Genomic DNA, 20,132 nt, shown 5'->3' with positions numbered 1-20,132 from the left:
TTTTGTAGGCTGATTCTTTACAGTCTGAGCCACCGGGGAAGCCCAATAGGAACCCTACTCTTTTTTTAAGCCCTGCACTTCCTCAGCAGCTTACCTAGGTAGATTCTGCTCTTTTTGAATATGTAATACCTGGAGGTGAGTGCAATTATACAACCAGGTAGCCATTTGAAACACAATATATATTTCATCTTCCTGATTGTACCTTTTTGGGAGGGGGACATCTAGACCATTGCTTTTTCACCTGTGTAAACCCCATCTTCCTCTCTTGAGCTTCAAGACATGGAACTGTACCATCTCTTTGCCCACTTGTACTATTTCTCCCATCCTAGCTAAGTTGAATAGTCACGTCATGGACAATAAATGCACTAACACAGCAACACCCATCTTTAGATAAAAAGAGAAGGCAGAGAGAGTGATCTCCATTTCTGATTTTATAGTTTTGGGATTGAACTCTTTGAGAGCTCCATTTATTTGCTAGCCCATGGATTCCACAAGAAAATTCTGTGTTACATGCAGGTAGTTATTTTTAGTTCTTGTGGAAAAAGTACCTGCCATAAGGAAAAACATACTGGCTACTTGGAAGTCAAAATAACTTGTTTGTCTCATTAGTTGGACTTGAATCATATTAATCAAGTTTCCTTGTGTCTTTAGTTTTTCATCAACAGCCCCTATAAAAACAATGTGGTGCAGTGGATAGAACCCCAAATTAATAGCCAGTAACTAAGTTCTTTTTCCTTGCTAATTATCCATTTCATTTTAGGAAAGCCACTTAACTTTAAAAAGTCTGTTTCCTTCCATTGTATATGATCAAAATAGTAAAAGAAATTCAATAATAAAAATAAAATAATTGATATTGGTTTGGAACATGATTGTGGAATATCATTTAACTTGTTTGTCTTATGTACTGGATAATTTGTTTTCATTCTCCTTTTTTTAAGGCAGGGAAGCCCTTAAAATGAAACCTTGCATTTTACCCAATTTTCGAAAGTAATATTTATCATTATAGGATAGCATCCTAACTTATGTTATTAAATGATAAAAATTTGTCAGCATATAGTTGATAATGGCTACTAACTATCACTTCATAAGATGATATAGTTCAAATAGTACAATAATAAAGTATTTCCAATTCTTTGAGCAGTAAACTCCATGAGGCATAAATTGAATTCTTCTCTGTAATAAAGTTCCAATATATTAATAAATTATGATTTATCAAGGTATGTTTCTTATGAAATAAAGTACATTGACTCTTCTCTTAGCTCACATATCCCATTCTGATTCCCCTGAGGAATTGTTAGGTTGAAGAAAATGAAAATATATATGTACAAATATTTTCTAATCTCTGAAATGATATTCAATACATAAACAAAATGATAGCTATATATTTCCCACTGTTAAAACATGAAAAAATTAGTTTCTGTTTTCTGGAACTATGCCTAAATTCACCCATGTCCTTTCAAACCCTATTCAAAAATACATTGGTAATACAAGCATGTATTTAAAAATATTAAAAACCTCTTCATCTTACTTGAATCTATTGAAATTATTAACTGATCCAGCAAAGCTTCATTATTCACCAAACAGAACAGTTAACATTTAAGTCTTTCAACAGTGGTTTCCAGGTTGCTTGTAGATGTTTTATTCAATAATAAGGATTGTATTGTGTTTAATCCTATGAAAAGATACAGTAATTAATTGGCAAATTGCTACAGCATTGGTGAGTATTTTAAACCTTAATTACTTCTTACTTTTGCATTCTGCTTCAAATCATCAACTTGGAAAGTCTGGCATACACACTTAAAAAAAAAAAAAAAGTAAAAGACCATTTAGTTGAAAAACCAAAATGTTAATACTAAAGTTTCTTTATTTCACAAATACTCAAAATCTAAATTGTCTGGTTCTTTGTAAAGTTTTAAATTAATGGCTAGAACCGAAAGAGGCTTAATTTGTAGGGAAGAAATCTCAGATGCAAGGAACTTATTCTTTTAAACTCCAGAGAAATGTAGAGCATTTATCAGCTTTGAGTGGATATCATTGTGTTTATAACAGAGTGGAGGCACCATGCAATTTTGCTCCTGAAATTGGTTTATATAGACGACTGGTTGCTGTGAAGTGTGTGTCAGAGTTCCATGCAGCTGTTATGAAGTAGTACAATTGTCATCGCTTCTTACATGGTTGTTGAGAAGAGCTTGAGAGCCCAGCTCAGTCAGCTGTTGAATAGATAACCCAACACAGTTAACGTGGCATACATTGTAAAGAATTACATGCCTACTACAATGAGCTTTGGGCCTTTGGTCTAGATAATAATCCTGGTGGGTGTACCACGTGTAGTGCCTGTCTGATCACTCAGATATAACTGACGAAACATAAAGAAAAATGTCAGTCGACTGAAAAAAAAATGCTGCTGCAAGTTTGTTTAAGGTTCATGTAAACGGCTATGTGTATTTTTTAACCCCAAGTCTGCCAAGAGTTTGACTGCCACGTTCAATGTCTCAAAGGCAATGCAAGATCTGGAGATGATGACCTATTTAAGCCTGCATTTAAATATGTTGGTGTGCATGAAAGCCCTGTCTATCACTTTTAGATACAGAAGTGAGCATTTCTGCTTCATAGAAAATACAGCCTTTTTGAAAACAGCTTATCTGTATAGTAGATAAATAAAGCAATATTAGAAAAACAATCATTGACAAGTTTTGAGGAATGATGGCATTTCATTTGATTTTCCAAAAGCAACCAGAATGGCAATTTAACCATTTTGGATGATTATTAATTATAATGAAATTTAAAAATGGGAAGAAAACTGTTATTTGCCATTTAAGCACAGACATAGCAATTGGTTTAATTAACATGTTAAAATAATATTCATGAAGCCCATTGGGGGTGAAAGCAACTAAAGTTATAGGATTTCTAATTTAAAGTTTTTGTTTATTTTTTTAATTGTTGTTCCCTAACTTACGTTGCAAAGAGTTGGACACGACTGAGCAACTGAACTGAACTGAACTGAATTTACGTTTCTGGACTTGATTGTCACAGCCCATGTGGCATGTCACAAATATAACTTGAACTAGGAGTACTTTGATTTCCATGCTGGTTGGAAGAATTTATGGATATAAAACATCTGCTTAAACTTGGAGATTTATTTTCATATCTAGTGAATTATACCTTTAAATTCAACATTTGTCTCCTTAACTTCCATAAATAACTGATTTATCAAAAATGGATATAAATAAAAAATAAAATAAAGTACCAGTTTTCTTTAACTGACCCACATAATAAGCAACTGAGTTTTCACAACCTGAGCTAATTTCAGGTTCTAAGTAACTATATTTTACTATTATGTATGTAGAATTTATCTTCTAAAAATACTTAATTATGAGTATTTAGGTGTTAGTAAAATAAGGAAAAGGAAACCCACTCCAGTATTCTGGCCTGGAGAATTCTGTGGACTGTATAGCCCATGGGGTTGCAAAGAGTCGGACATGACTGAGTGACTTTTAGTCACTCACTCACTCACTCAATATACTTTGAAAAAGAAAAAAATTCACTTAACCATTTCCCCAAATATCTTATTCTAAAAGTCAAAAAGAACTTTATCTTTTAGCTCAATCTCTTAAAGAAGCATGAATCACATTTAAACATTCATAGCTGATTTTTTTTAATAGCAATAGTGATAGATTCGACTATCTGAAAAAAATTTTAAATAATATTATCATCTACCACTAGAAATGTGTTTAACTCCTGATTTTATCACTTATATTTTCTAGCTGTTATCTTCTGATAAACATATACTTTAAAATCAATATTTCTCAAAATAGAACCCAGGTACCAAGTGTATTTGGAGAAGGAAATAGACACCCACTCCAGTACTCTTGCCTGAAAATCCCATGGACAGAGGAGCCTGGTGGGCTACAGTCCATAGGGTTACAAACAGTTGGACATGATTAGCAACTGAACACCACCACCAACCAATTCCATTAGGATTCTGGTGCAAAATTGCAAATATTCAGGCTTAATAATGTCCTCCTTATACACATGAAAATCATATCCCTTATATGATATTGAAATATTATGAACTTGTAAAATAATATCTTTAGATCCACTAAAATCCACTTTTCTGTAATGATAATTTTTGCAAAATTATATTTTGCCATTAAGGTTATGCCAAAACGAACAACTCACACCTAATTAATTATAAGCCAATTATTGTCCATAAGTTCTGACCTTCTCCCACGTCTTCTCTCAATAATAAATTTTTCAAATGCTATCTTTGTTTGATCTAGAAGAACTATAAAGTGCAAAAGTGACTGGATAATATGCAAATGATATAGTTCTTTTTTTTTTAATGATGTGGGTTTAAAATTTCAAAAATAAAAGTATTTGAATATTTTGTATTAAAAGAAGTGGAAATGAGGAAGATTTAACATGGTCACAAATTATTTTTCATTTTTCCTTTTAGGAAATGAATCTATTTCTCAACCCCTTAAATCTAGGCTGGTATTTAAGATAGCTTTGATCAATGGTGTGAGGTATAAGTGACTTTATGTGATTTTTGAGCCCAAGACTCAAAAAGCCTTGAATTTTCACCCTTGTTCTCTTGGAACACTGTTGCCATTTTATATTAAAACTGGGCTATGATGCTAGAGAGGCTATATGGAGAAGAGTCTAGGCATAATACGTGACTGACCAAATTAACCACCAGACTCATGATTAAGTCCATCTTGAAATATCCATCTCTGGTCAAATCTCTAGGTGTGTGTGTATGTGTGTGTGTGTGTGTGTTAGTCGCTCAGTCATATCAGACTCTTTGCAACTCATGGATTTAAGCCCACCAGGCTCTTCCGTCCATGGAATTCTCCAGGCAAGAATACCGGAGTGGGTAGCCAGCCATTCCCTTCTCCAGGGGATCTTCTTGACTCCAGATTGAACCTGGGTCTCCCACACTGTGGGCAGATTCTTTACTGTCTGAGTTACCTGGAAAGCTAATCTTCAGGTGACTACCTCCATGTAAGTGACATCAAGCAAGGGCAGGAAAATCACTCAACTGAGTAAGCCAGGTCAGAAAGTAGTCATGATAAAAAAAGAAAAAAGATTATTATTTTAAGCCTTTAAGGTTTGGTGTGCTTTCTTACAAATAACAGATAACTGAAACAGATGATTTCTTTGAGACATATTTTTGTATAAACAGCACCATGATAACAATAATAATGATTTCTATCTCAAGTTATTAAATTGTATTCTAACAACTCTCATTCTAAATACAAGTATCTAAACACAGCATATATATATTTGTGGCTGAAGACATAGATTTCCAAATATCCAGTCCTGTATTACCAAATAAACAATCTGAATAATGGTAATTTTATTTCATTGACTATGTTCAAAAAATACTTGTTTTTAATCTTGTCTAAATGAAAATAAATTTGCTTTTTCCTACCCAAATTGGCTAATGTTTTAAACACTTTGGCTATTCTTGGTTATTTGGAGAAAGAAAATTCATCCTTCTCTTAAAATAAGATTGTTCATTGTCTCTGCTTGAAGATAGTTCCAACAAAGGCCATATTTCTTGGATATGTTAGAGCTAGTCAGAACCAACCAGCAAGGAAAAGATAGCATTTTAAATATTTATTCTTATTTAAAAACTATTTGAGTGGCATGGTTTGACTGACCCTGAAGCTAGTCAGGAGATTATCTGCTAGAACATGCCATTTGGTGCTAAATATATAGATTTTTGACAGTGATTTTTATAGAGATATTTCATCTATTCAAGCCTGGCTGCATTTCTGAGCAGTAGGAGTAGGTTATAGTCTAAAAACATAAGACATTTCTGTCTTTCTTTTGAGACAAATATATGGGGCATTTATGAGTTTGTTTCCTTCTTTTACCCTTCATTCTTTTTAAGACTGAACAAATAAATAGGGAAGTCTCCTTTTGAGAATCAAAGCTGGAGTCACTGCCAGAATTTTTTTCCGATGGGAAATGCTAGCAACATCCTGCCAAAGAGCCTTACATTCTTGTGTGAGGAGCCAGGTTCAATTTTGGAACCCAGAGCTTGATAGACAATACTGGATGTAAAACCCATTTCTCATAAAATTAGAAGAAAGAAGGCAAGTTTAGAAGATAAGCAGATAAACAATAACAAAATACAGGAATAACTTGTTTTGAAAACTTGTGGCTATCTTATTGGTTTTAACAAGTAAACAAAACAGATTTCTGGAAATGCAGTTATCTCAGAGAATTAGCCATTTTTCAATAGTTTATTGTCTTTTACTTGGATTTTTTAGATTCCACTTTTCATTTAAAAACTATTTATGTATCATTAATCATATTTGTAACAACCTAGATTTATCTGAGATTATAACTGCAGTATTGAATATTCATTGGAAGGACTGATGCTGAAGCTGAAGTTCCAATACTTTGGCCACCTGATGCAAAGAACTGACCCCTTAGAAAAGACCCTGATGCTGGGAAGGATTGAAGGCAGGAGGAGAAGGGGACAACAGAGGATGAGACGGTTGGATGGCATCACTGAATCGATGAGGTTGAGCAAGCTCCGGGATTTGCTAATAGACAGGGAAGCCTGGCGTGCTGCAGTCCATGGGGCTGCAGAGTCTGACATGGCTGAGTGGCTGAACTGAACTGAACTGAACTGATAATTGCAGCATGCGCATTGTATCTGGATTTTTGATGTCATTGGAGAATTTATAAATCACACATCTTCAATACTTAGTAAATGCTAAAGTATAAAACATGCTATAGAATTTTGTACAGCTAAAATACCAAATACTGTATCAATTTCTGAGAAAGAAAAAACTAGAAAGTCTTTGGTTGCCAGGAAGAACATTACACAAATTCAGAAGTCATCTATGTTTCAGAGAGTATGTGTTAAAAATTTAAACTTAGAACAAATCACAAGTTAGATATAGAAGATTATTACCTACCAGATCAATTTCTAAACACCATTTAATTTCAAGGCACTTCTTCCTGTTAGTATGTGATTCTCAGCCTCCTTAAGCTCACAGCACACTTGCTGTGCTCCCAGCAGGAAACTCAAGCTCCTAGTACATTTAGGATCAAGCTCTTGAGCAAGGAGTGGCTAGGAATTGTTCAAAATTGCAACACACATTCAGAAAAAGGTCTTTACTATATGTGTATGGTCTCTGTGTTTTGGGCTCTCAGAGAATATTATTATATACAATGCTGATGGCTCTTCCCACACCCAGATTTGCTGAGACTTAAGTTGTTGCTCTATACAGTAAAATAATAATAATAATGTGAATGACATTATTATTTTAAGACATCTAAACCAATTACTTATTTTCAATAAAAATTTATCCCCCTACTATGGATGCACTGATAATGAGTCCCATGGCCCTTTGACTTTTTTTTTCCGTAACTCATACATTTTTATTCATTTGTAATATCATCTGACTGATAATAAAGCACAAATACATTCATTCATTAACTTGTTCACCATATTTTTTGAGCAACTACTCTGTTACAGACTCTCTTTTAAGCTAAGTAGACAGTAATGAACAAAATAATATCTCTGCTCTCCTGAAACTTACGTTCAAGTTGGGAAAACTCTAACAATATCTAAATATCAACAAATCTGGATGTATAGACATCCACAAACATGTAAAATCATGCACAAGTGAATAATTATGATTTTAAAAAAGAGTGAGTGTAAAAGGGTGTTATTTTAGCTATCAGGTCAGAGAAGCTCTAAGAGTATGATATTTCCCCACAGACTTGAATGAAATGGGGAGATGAGGCAAACAAATATAGGGAAAGTAATATTCCAAACAGGTTGTGACAGGAGAACCTGGAGGAAGTTTCCAGGAATAGGGAGAAGGGCAGGCAGGTAAAGCCAACATAATTGCAGGCATGTTAGATTTTCTGATTGTGTGCATGTGCGTGCTCAGATGTCAGACTCTTTGCAACCCCACGGGCTGTAACCCACCAAACTCCTCTGTCCATGGGGTTTTCCAGGTGAGAATACTGGAGCGGGTTGCCATTTCCTCTTCCAGGGGATCCTCCCAACCCAGGTATTTATCACACATTTTCGGCTTCACCTGCATTGGTAGGCAGATGGTTGCTTTCAAATAAATTTCCATTTGTATTTTAATTAAATAGGCTGGCATTTTTCTTCTGCAGTCTCACTTCAGTCAGTCTTCTCAATCCCTCCCTCATCTTCCACCTGCTTCTAGACTCCTGAACATCAAAACTGAGCTCTACAGTATCACTGGCCACTCTTCAGAGGCCAAGAGGCCGGTGGTAAGGACAGTTACGCAGTTTCACCCATCAATTTACAAACCCTACTGGCTTCAGTACTTCTCAGAGTGTGGCATAGTCACCCATCACGTCTGAGATCTCATTCTGCCAATCTGAATTTTTCTACCTCAGTTTGTGCATTTTGTCTTTCCCTTTAGCCAGGTTACTATAGATATTCCCTTGTTGATTTCTCTTAGGTCACTTTCTATTTCTTATTCCTCTTGGCAAATGAAAGTTTGAATTCCAGCCCTGTTCTTAAAGGTTCGGGGTCCTTGCTCTGCAATGGTTGTGATTGTCAGGCACTGTTTTGTCACATAAAATTGTTGATGAAAATTTTAACTCTGCTGGATTGCTAGAACAGTGTTGGTTCTTTCCCAGGATTGAGGGTAATCTAATGAAATCTCTTTGTTGCCTTCTGACTTCTCTTCATGTCCTACACACTACAGAACTTGCCCTTCCTGGTGTGATAAAAAGACCTGCAGATCCAGGAGCTCAGGAATTGCCTGGTAGTTTAGAAATTCAGACTCATGAGCTCCACCCCAGATTTGTTTAATCTGATTTGGCATTTAAATGCAATCTCCAGAGGATTTATATGTACATTCAAGTTTGAGAAACACCACACTAATGACTCCACAGCAGAGTTCCTCTTAATTATAAAGCTCTTTAAAAATTGTCACCAATTGTCATGGTGTGAATGATTCTTCTCAGAGGAACACTGTGGATGCCAACCCACACTGTATTATAATTACCACACCAAGTTTGATTATTTATGCTGTACATTTGAACTATGAGTTCCTTATTTCTGGCACTAAAAATATGCTAGCCTCATGTTATAGATTTCTACCCAGTCCTAGAACCAGCCATTTCTCCAAGGAGCCCTGATTCCTTTTATGTAGGGAATGCAATGAAAACCAAGATTAGTGCACTAGGTGTGACACTGAGGTATCATTGTTTGTAGGTCCTCCAGATGATAAAAAAGGAAATATACTGTGCATATTAACTCATTCATGTACACACACAGAGACACACACAGACACTTCTGTATGGAACCACCTGCCTCTAGATTAAGCTAAAGATGAGTTCATAGTGATCTCTCCAAATCTAATCCACTAGTATGTGCTCATTCTATCCCCTCCCCTTGCCTGTCCACACATATCCGCCTCTATCAATGAGCAACCTGGCTATTACCACGTGCTGTCAGTTGCCTTAAATATTCAATTCCAGTTTACATGGTTTCAAGTACTGTAATTGTTAGCTCATACCCATGTGGGAAACAGTTTTATCAACTGCAGTAGAGTGCTAATGTACAATTCTTCCCATTACAAATATTTTAAGTTTTGGTTTGTTTTTTTTAACCTGTGAAATGTCTGGAGACTGTGAAATCCCTGAGCTACACAGAATACTGTAGAATATTCAGCATTCCTCGTCCTCACCCACAAATGACAGCAGTGTCTTTCCTTCAATAGGACAGAGAACGTTACAAATTTTCTTTACAAATTTCATTCTGTTGAGAACCACTGTCCTACTAGAAGCCCAATGTTAATACAGTAAATAAATCTCTCTTTAAGAAAGCATAGGCAAGTTTGGCACAATTTGATTGCTCCCATTGGTTTTTCTACAAATATGTACTGACAGTATTTTTATCTTCTGTCAGTACACATTTCCTTTCATGCATTCTCCAGTGGTCCTGAGAACACATAGACTATAGTCTTTTTAAAAGTTGAGTCCAGTGGTTGAATCTTCAATACGTGGGAAAGAAAATCTGAGAAGGTATGGAAAAGAGATATTCTTAAAAATTTTAATGCTTTCTTAGACATTTGGTATTGTGGTTTTGGTATTGTGGGATGAACATACCAAACTATTAAGGAGAAACTCTGACAGTGAATTTTGGGGCTCAGTCAAATAAAGAGGTGTTTTACACTAAGCTCCTAAGAAGAATATATCTCATATGAAAGGAAGTCAGTGCATTTGGAGCCTTCTGTTGTTTTCAGGTACTTTATTTTACTTCACAGTTTAAAACTCTTGTCCTAACAAAAGCTGATAACAGTGACTGCTGAAAGAAAATATCTAAGCACTGAATTTGAGTAAGTTTACATTATACTCAGTATAAGGAGTTTACAGAGATGTTTAAGGATAATTTAAGGATACTGCTGTTACTGGATACAGCCTTATAATTTGGTGAACAAAACATCTGTTGATACCTGAATTTGGTTGTTTTTCTGTCTCTTGATATCTTGTACTGGGACAATTTGTACAGGTATTTCAGAGGTCTTTGTGGTTCTCGTTGAGCACATAGTTCTTGTCATTATTTTTTCCATTATACTGCTTATTTCCAATCCAGTTCTATTTATTGAGTGATTTCATAAAAGTACATGGTTTCTACTCTCACACCTATAAACTACTCTCTAATCTAAACCACAAATCTCCTTGGTCTTCTCAAAATCTATAGACCAATCACATATAAATTTGAGTATCCCAGGCTTTCCCATCATGTTGAAAACTGAACACTCAACTTGTCCTTTTAGGCCTTAGGAACTTATCAGATATTCCCTCTAGAACCCAGCCTTGTATATTTTTCTTTAGATTTAGAATAAACACCCCAAAGTAACTCTTGGTATTTTTCTTTTATCCCCATTTTTTACCTAATAGATAATAAATCCAGTTGATTTTATCTCTTAATTTATCTCCTTTCTGTTTGCTATTTCTGTCTCTACCATTATTGCTTTTCTTCAAGCCTTCATCTACTTATGGAGTGTTTCAATAAATGTCCACCAGAGTTCCCTTGACTCTAGCCTCACCTACTTTAAATTATATTTCATCCAATAATTTGGTGTTTTTAAAATGAAAATCTGGTCATATTTCTCTCATTCTTAAAATTTTTATTATTATTTTATGGTTGAGTGATAATCCAAGATTCTGTGATCATTTCTACAAATCAGAGTCTGCCTCCAACTAGCTCTTGCATAAAGAAATATTTACCTGTCTCTTGATGAGCCATATGATATTGTGACGGATTTGAACTAGCTATAACTTTTTGCTCTGTATACTTGATCCTTTCTCTGATTCATCTGATGTTTTCTATTCATCCTTCCTATTAACTAAACAGGAGATAGTTAATTGTTCTCTAATCTTGTATCAGTTACCCATGGCCATAATAATGGTACATAATGAACAATTGCCCAATAGCAATACAAAGTATCTAGGTGGCTCTGCTGACCTTGGCTCGAATTGTTCTTTTATCTGAATGTTGGCTGATAGTTAGCTAGTGCAGGCTGGTGCCAGTTGGAGAGATTAACTCTGGCATGTGTGGCTTACCCAGTAGTATAGCCTAGGTGTGTTCTCATGACAAGACATAGATGAAAGTGAGGGCAGGTAAAAATAATCCCTGAGTCTTAGATTCAGAAATGCCAATTGTCACTTCTAACTCAAACAATTGGCCAAATTAATTGCATGAGATGAGGAACTATACATTTCTGAGGGAGAAATCCTGAGTCATATGGATTCAAGGAAGGATGAAGAATTGAAGCCATCAATATAATGACTCTACCATACTTCTTTAAAGTATTTGCATATTTTATTAAAATTATTTTTTTACATAATTCCTAGTGTGTGCTCTTTAACATAAGGGCCATATCTTATTCAGCTGTCTACTTTGGGACATACTTACTGATTTTTTATAGGTATTTATTGAATAGCAAATCATAATTTAAGGAAGATAGAATATATATTCATGTATATCAAACATGAGTTATATATTATATATGATATATTTCATAAAAAACATGTGTATACATCTTTTTAAAATTTATGAATGGTTTTATAATTTGTTAAAATATAATTTTTAAAAATATGAAAAATGCTTCACTATCTGAAGAATGAAAGAAGGCATTTTTATGAAGCAATTATTAATATGAGCATTAAGTGTACAGCATCATAGCAATTAAGTAACTTAAATGGGCAAAGTTCATATGGCTTAAAGTGATGGTTATAATTTTTTGTTTGTTTTAATAGAACACTACAGTTATAAATTTGTGTTCTATAAGGTTAATAATATTGAAAAACAGATAATTTGTTCATATATTTTCATTGCATTTTTATTAGTTGTAATCCTTCACTATAATGAATTAGTCTATAATGACACTTTGTGCTTTCACTGATCATCATTTACTTCATTATATGCATGAATAATGTAAGTCAATGTTAACATCCCAATTTTACAGAAATTAAATTTTATTTTTGATGATCAGAGTATATAGAACAAAAAGTATTTTTACCATTTTGTCCCTCTGTGATCAAAATAAAATAGTAATGGGTAGTTGTATTCTAGAACATTTTCTCAGCTTTTAAGACATTTGGACAACATAAACAAGAGATACATTTTAACATTTCTTTTCAATCCAGAAATTAATTAACTTAGACCTAAATAAGTCACTGCTGAAGGAATTAGTTATTAAAGTTACATGGGTTTGAGTTATTCAAAGGGTACACACTATGAAATAATATTAGAATACTTAAACATTTTGCCCCAATTCCTATATCACTAGTCACCTCATTCCAGAAGATTCCATAGATGAGTAGTTTTGTTTTCTCTTTGTGTGTTCAGTTGTATCCAAGTCTTTTCGATCCCGTGGACTGTACCCCACCAGGCTCCTCTGTCCATGGAAATTACCAGGGAAGAATATTGGAGTGGGTTGCTATTTCCTAATCCAGGGAATCTTCCTCAACCAGGATTTGAACCCACGTCTCTTGTGTCTCTTGCATTGGCAGGCAGATTCTTTACCCCTAGCACCACTTGGGAACCTGTTTTCTCTTTAGAGTTAGATAAAATGGAAATACTTCAGAAATGTGTTCATAATTTTCAGCAAAGTCATGGGTTGCATTGGCTATGAAATTCAATTGGCTATGGTATTTCTTTAGATATATTTAGATCATTTACTAAAGCTGCCTTTACCACTGGTTCAAATTCAGGCTTGAGAAGGATGTGCACCATTGAGAACTCTCTGTATTACTGTGGGAATATGAATTGCTGCAAACTTTTAGAAAATTTTAGATCACATTGGGAAAATGTGATAGTATCTATCACAGCTGGAAAAGCTCATTAAAAAAAAAATTCCTGTAGGATGTCTCTCCTACAGAAAATAAACATTTTTTGTATGTTTGTTTGTTGCAGCAGGCTCAAACTGGAATCAGCTAGAATGTTTTTCAAAAGGAAAAATATTTGAATATACTTCATTATTTGTTGATAACTAAGTTAGAGAAGAATTCAAGAGGTAAGTAGTTTTTAACAAAATCTTTGATTCATCTGACTTCAGTGTGTTAAAGAATGATTGCCTAATACTTTTCCTCACCAAAGGGGTCCAACAGAATTTGCTGCCATTTTTTTAAAAATCTTCCTGTGTGCTGAAGATTTTTATGTCCATTAACTTATTTAATTTTCAAAACAACGGTATAAGGCAGGCATATAACTTATCATCTTTCCTATTAGGAGAAGGCAGGTAATTAACTTGTCCACTGCTACACTGTTAACCTGTGATAGAGCTGGAATTTGAACCCAGAAAAACTCAAGCTTCCAAGCCCCTCTGCTCTTGGTCACTATGTTAAGAAACACCTTCGTTCCCTCCTTCATCACTTAGTCTTCAAACTATCATTAAGTTTTAGGATTGATGACTATGTCTTTTTCACGACTCAAAGTGTCTTTTCCCCCAGCGCAGCAAATATCAGCTCGGAGTTTAGGGGGAAGCAGCCTAATTAAACCTATTCATATTAATGTGGGAATATTAGTCACTAAACCTTCCCGAAGGTATTTTCATTTTTAAAGAGGATGCTTGTTAAAGCAAATTAATCTATCATTGGTAAAACGTCCATTTATGTAAAACCAGCAAATGAAATAATTTAAGAATGTGAGATGAAAATATTTTTGAGCACCAGGGTCACCCGTTAAACAAAGTGACCTACAGTTCCTGTAAGTTATTTCTGACTTTACATGGCTGATGTATTTCTGCATGTTCCAATCCAGATTTTTGTGTTGTGGCTTGTTGTTTTTTCACTGCTATTCTCAATTATAGTAAGAGTGGGGAATTTAGAGGACAAACAGAGAAAGTGAAGGAAATGGAGAACATAATTATAAATGAAGTGGAAGAAAAGTTAAATAGCCATTTGAAGTGACTGCATGTATACCCTGTAAAAGACTACAGAAATGATACACAAAAAAAAATGTGAACCTATCCGTTTGTTAGGATGTTATTAGTATGTGTAATTATTAACTATCTTATACATTATTTTAGCACCTGCAATGATATTCCCAGGTGGCTCAGATGATAAAGATTCTGCCCACAATGCGGGAAACCCAGGTTTGGTTCCTGGTTGGGAAGATCCCCAGGTGGAGGGCATGGCAACCCAGTCCAGTATTCTTGCCTGGAGAATTCCATGGACAGAGGATCCTGGTGGGCTACAGTCCATGGGGTTACAAGGAGTCAGACATGACTGACTGACTAACACAAACAATGGTAATCCAGGATAGGTTCCTAAAATCATCAAGCATGTATATTGTCTTGACATCCTCACCAAAAACGTGAAATATATTATACAAACTCATTAATCTAAATGAACAATTACAGATTAGTATAGGATAAATTATATCAAATTAGGCTAATCACTATCACTACAAGATAAAGTAATATTTTAATCTTGAAATATTTTAGAGTTCTCCCTAATTTCAATTGTGTTACTGCATGTTTATCTTCTTTTGCATATTTAAATATAATCAGTAAAATCTACTTCACCTACTTGTAATAAGCATGGAATGTAAATACTAAAATCAGTGTTGACAGAGATTCTAGATAGTCACCTTCTAGTAAAGCTATAGTTAAATGATTTTATGACAATGATCCATTCTTTCCTTGTCTTGCAAAATCTCGGGTGAGAACTTCCTAATCAATAGAAAGTTTTCAGCAGCATGAACTTTATTGAAATTTGCCAAACATAAAAGATAAGATATAGGGCCCAGATTAACAGAGAACAGGTAAATAAATATCTGTGCCTAATTCTACTGAATAATACATCATCTTTTCATCTTTTCTGCATCTCTGTTGAGCAGGCCTGTCTTGAAAATGTCCTCCAGAGTGTGAAATTACCCCATGGTGCTGTGGAACAAGTCAAGAATATTTTATGGATATGGTCATCTATCCTGACTGTTCAGTTGCACTGATAAACTCTTCTCAGTTGAAAAAAATCATCACCATTATTTTATATGAGACTGTATTTAACCAAGTGGATGTAAAACTTACATTTCATTCTATTTTTCATTTTAAGCAAAAATCTAAATGTGAAATTTTAAGTGGGATTGAGCCCTAGAAAGTTAATTTTAAGAAGCAGTTATTTTGCTTTTCACACATTGTGCCAGAACTTCGCTATTAGATCAGTAACACTACTTATTTGCCTTGTATTTAAGAAATCCACAAGTCATACTTCTAAATTGCTCTTCTGTTTCAGTTTCTAAAATTCCAAATGTTTCCATCATTGATTTAAGTGTCTCCTGAAATGTGTAATTGCAAAAACATTCTGAAAATTAAAATGCTTATATTCTTTTACTCATCCATTACCACTGAGGTGTTAAAATAATTTATTCCATTATATTAACGATTGCTTGATGCATCAAAAGATAATTTGCCATGTAATTTTGTTAAACCTGAAACTGTAGCATATTTTCTTGATAATACCATTAATATATCGAGTAAATAAAATGTTTGGTGGTAGGCACATTAATTATTGCCTTCATCTATCGGTGTTTAAAACTTAGAAATAATTAAATGCGCTTTAATAAGATATGGTTTTGAGGAAGCAGGATCATTTATGAATCGCTAGAGGTGCATGGAGCTGTGTTTCCCTCGAGAGACGGAATTTATGCCTAACACCCCGCTGATTGTTCAGGAGGTAAAGAACCAATAGCTGCATGTACAGAGGTTTAATTTAAAGTGTGTTTCTCACTAGGCTGCTCACAACACTTAATTAAACTCTGCTGTTTTGGCAATGACAAATGCTGTAGTGCAAAAGGAACCCGAGTCACAGTGACTGAGAAGCCTTTGTAATTTCTTTCATGTGCACTGGCAGCTAGATCCAGGTCAGAAAAGAAAGTAAGAATAAAAGACGACAGATTTAAAGTGTTTGGACAAAGTTGCCACTTTTAAGCATCTATGTTAGGCACCCACAAGTGCTCCATTATTTAAAGGATTTAATCATGTTTGTGGAAAATATGGCATGTGATCAGAGACAACAATTTGAAGTCATTGCTGCTTTGGGAAAAAGCTTCTTTTTCATTAGAGAATATGAAGCCTGAAATAATAATTGATTTGAATTTAGATAAGTAAGTAGTGGAAACATTTCTAGGCAATATTTTTATGATGTATATATTATATTTATATGTATTAATATTTTACGTGACATGTGTGATTTCATTTCTGGGTATATTTTCAAAATTAAGGAAGTCTATTATGTGGATCAAATTAAAAAGCCCAAATTTTTATATTTACATAAAATTAATTACAAAGTAAAGCACAGACAAGTTTAAATAATTCTTCCTGTTGAAAAAGTTAATTTGAACAATAGCCTAAAATTCCCTTTATATGAATCATCATCCCTTATGCACAGGCACACTTATATATCTCAGTACTTTTATTAAAACATAGATTCATGGCTCCATTTTTATATCATACTTATTCCCAAATGAGTTAAAGTGTAAAATGAATGGAAGATTCAAAAAGACAAAAATAGTTAACATTTATTGAATGATGTTTACTATGTGTCAGAAACCATTTAAATATTTTTACATGTACAAACTCAGTTAGTCCCCATGACAATCTATGTATTCAGTACCAGTATAATCACTACTGCACCGATTAAAGCTGAGGTACAGAGAAGTTAAGACATTTATACAAGACTACGCTTAGTGATCATTTAGAGGGAGAAAAAATTCAAACCTAGGTGATCTATTTCTACAACCCATATCATTAGCTAATCTACTACATGACAAATATATTATAAATTATAAGCAGATAAAGAGAAAATGACACATACACAGTAATTATTTCCCTGTGTGTGTGCTAAGTCATGTCCAACTCTTTGGTACCCAATGGACTGTAACCTGCCAGGCTCCTCTGTCCGTGGGATTTTCCAGGCAAGAATACTGGAGTGGGTTGCCATTTCAGTGGATCTTCCCCACCCAGCGATTGGACCATATCCATATGTATCCTTCATCAGCAGGCAGATTCTTTACCACTGTGCCACCTGAGAATCCCAGTTATTTCCTTAGTCATGAGTCTTCCCTGGTGGCTCAGACAGTAAAGCATCTGCCTACAATGTGGGAGACCAGGGTTCAAACCCTGGGTCAGGAAGATCTCCTGGAGAAGGAAATGGTAACCCTCTCCAGCATTCTTGCCTGGAAAATCCCATGGATGGAGGAGCCTAGTAGGCTACAGTCCATGGGGTCGCAAAGAGTCGGACATGACTGAGCGACTTCACTTTCTTTCTTTCTTTCATGATTAAAAGAAGTTTGCACTCCCTCTAAGAACCACATTGTTGGGAGAAATTTATATATCTTCCAACTCCTATCTTGCTTGGTACAGAAAGCGGGGCCAGAGAGGTTAAGGAAATGCACAATATTGAAAAATTATTTAGTGGTAGTACTAAAAACAAAACTAAGCTTCCTATTGTCACTCATTTTGCTTTCCAAAATACCATGCTTCTTTGTTCCTGACGGCTGGCATATCTTATCTCAGAAATGAATGCTTTTTCCAATTGTTACAAATAAGTAGTCATCTATTATTGTCTCCTTTATTAATTAAAATATTACCATATTATTAAAACTAGTATGTCAAGTTTTTTACTTTATTGAATTATGTAGATTATAGCTTATATTGACATGGTATTCAAAGTGGTTTAAAAATGTTTCTCTAAATAATTCATTTTCATCAATTCAACTGGTGTCATAATTTCCAATAGACTCATCTTACATCATAGGACTACAGCAAGAACTTCAGAACATAAGAATATAACTTTTATTCTCTAATGGATGAGCATTCAGTCTTTATCTGAAAATATCTAGGATATAAAATTTCAGCTTTGAACGATAGCTTTTTCATCTTCACAAAACTCCAATAAATCATTGTCTAGCTTATTTCAGCTCCTGGAACTTATTACATTGGTTTAGACAATGGCCAGAGCTCAATGTAGTGTAGTACCATGAAATTTGCTACAGATTTGAAACAAATAAAATTTGTTTGAAAACAAATAGCATGAATATATTGATATTATGGAAGGTGGGAAATGTAATAAGCTTAGTTCATTTCAGCTTTATATTTGGGGCAATTCTAGAATATGCTATGTTTTAAACTAGAATAGAACTTGTATAATTAAGTCATATCAAATACTGGGTTATTCACGAGCAGTGAAAAAAATGTTGAAGTCTAGAATAATGAGCTCAATAAGAATTTTATGTCTTTGATTTTTAACAATGCAAGGACAAGTATCACACTCACAAGGGAAGAAGTCATAATCTCTTCCCTATTGGAATACATTGCAAATTCAGCTTGACAGCTTCTCAGACACAATCCACCAAAAGCACCACATTTGAAAAACTGTGCTGGGGTATGTGAAATTATACCTCCATGAGGAAAGTAGCATACAAAGCTTTCAATTCAAACACAGTTTTAATCTCATTCATTGGCAGTGGAGACTTAGTTTTTGGAAGACTACCAACAGACGTGAATTTTGTTTTCCACTTTTTCACATTTAGGCAACTTTACATTTAACAGAATTTACATTTTCATTCATAATGTCCTAGTAGAGCATTTTGATCAAATGATTTTAACTTCTAAAGTAAACTTCTCAAAATGTTGTATCAAATCTAGATGATTTTCAATTTTTGAAAAATAATTTATATCTGTATTGAAAATTAATTTTCTCCATTGTAAAGTATATGTTTATTACTTGTGTAAATATCTTTCATTTTGGCTTAAACACCAGCTTCTTATAAATATATTCTTGGGCTATCTTATCAGAATTATGATCTTTATCTTTTTTATTCTTTATCACCAAGCTCAGTTTCCTTCACGTTTGTCAAATTTTGCAGTTTCTTAATGTATATGCATTGCTATTTATCTTTATTTCTATTGCCTCTTGTAAATTACAAACCTAGGCCAGGGACAAAAATATTATTCCTGATTAAATCCTTAGCATTGACAAAATCCTTGCCATTCAAGTTGCTCTGTAAATTTTGACTGAAAGAATTGATAACAAATGCACGTAAAAGTTCAATTATACTACCTAAAGCAATCTATAGATTCAATGCAATCCCTATCAAACTACCAATGGTATTTTTCACAGAACTAGAACAAATAATTTCACAATTTGTATGGAAATACAAAAAACCTCGATTAGCCAAAGCAATCTTGAGAAAGAAGAATGGACCTGGAAGAATCAACCTGCCTGACTTCAGACTCTACTACAAAGCCACAGTCATCAAGACAGTATGGTACTGGCACAAAGACAGAAATATAGATCAATGGAACAAAATTGAAAGCCCAGAGCACCTATGGACACCTTATCTTTGACAAAGGAGGCAAGAATATACAATGGAAAAAAAAAATCTCTTTAACAAGTGGTGCTGAGAAAACTGGCCAACCACTTGTAAAAGAATGAAGCTAGAACACTTTCTAACACCATACACAAAAATAAGCTCAAAACGGATTAAAGATCTAAATGTAAGACCAGAAACTATAAAACTCTTAGAGGAAAACATAGGCAAAACATTCTCTGACATAAATCGTAGCAGGATTTTCTATGACCCATCTCCCAGAATAATGGAA

The sequence above is a fragment of the Cervus canadensis genome, chromosome 15, assembly GCF_019320065.1.
Source record: "Cervus canadensis isolate Bull #8, Minnesota chromosome 15, ASM1932006v1, whole genome shotgun sequence".
Lineage (NCBI taxonomy): Eukaryota > Metazoa > Chordata > Mammalia > Artiodactyla > Cervidae > Cervus > Cervus canadensis.
The sequence above is the reverse complement of the archived record's forward strand: the minus strand, read 5'-3'. Positions refer to the sequence as shown.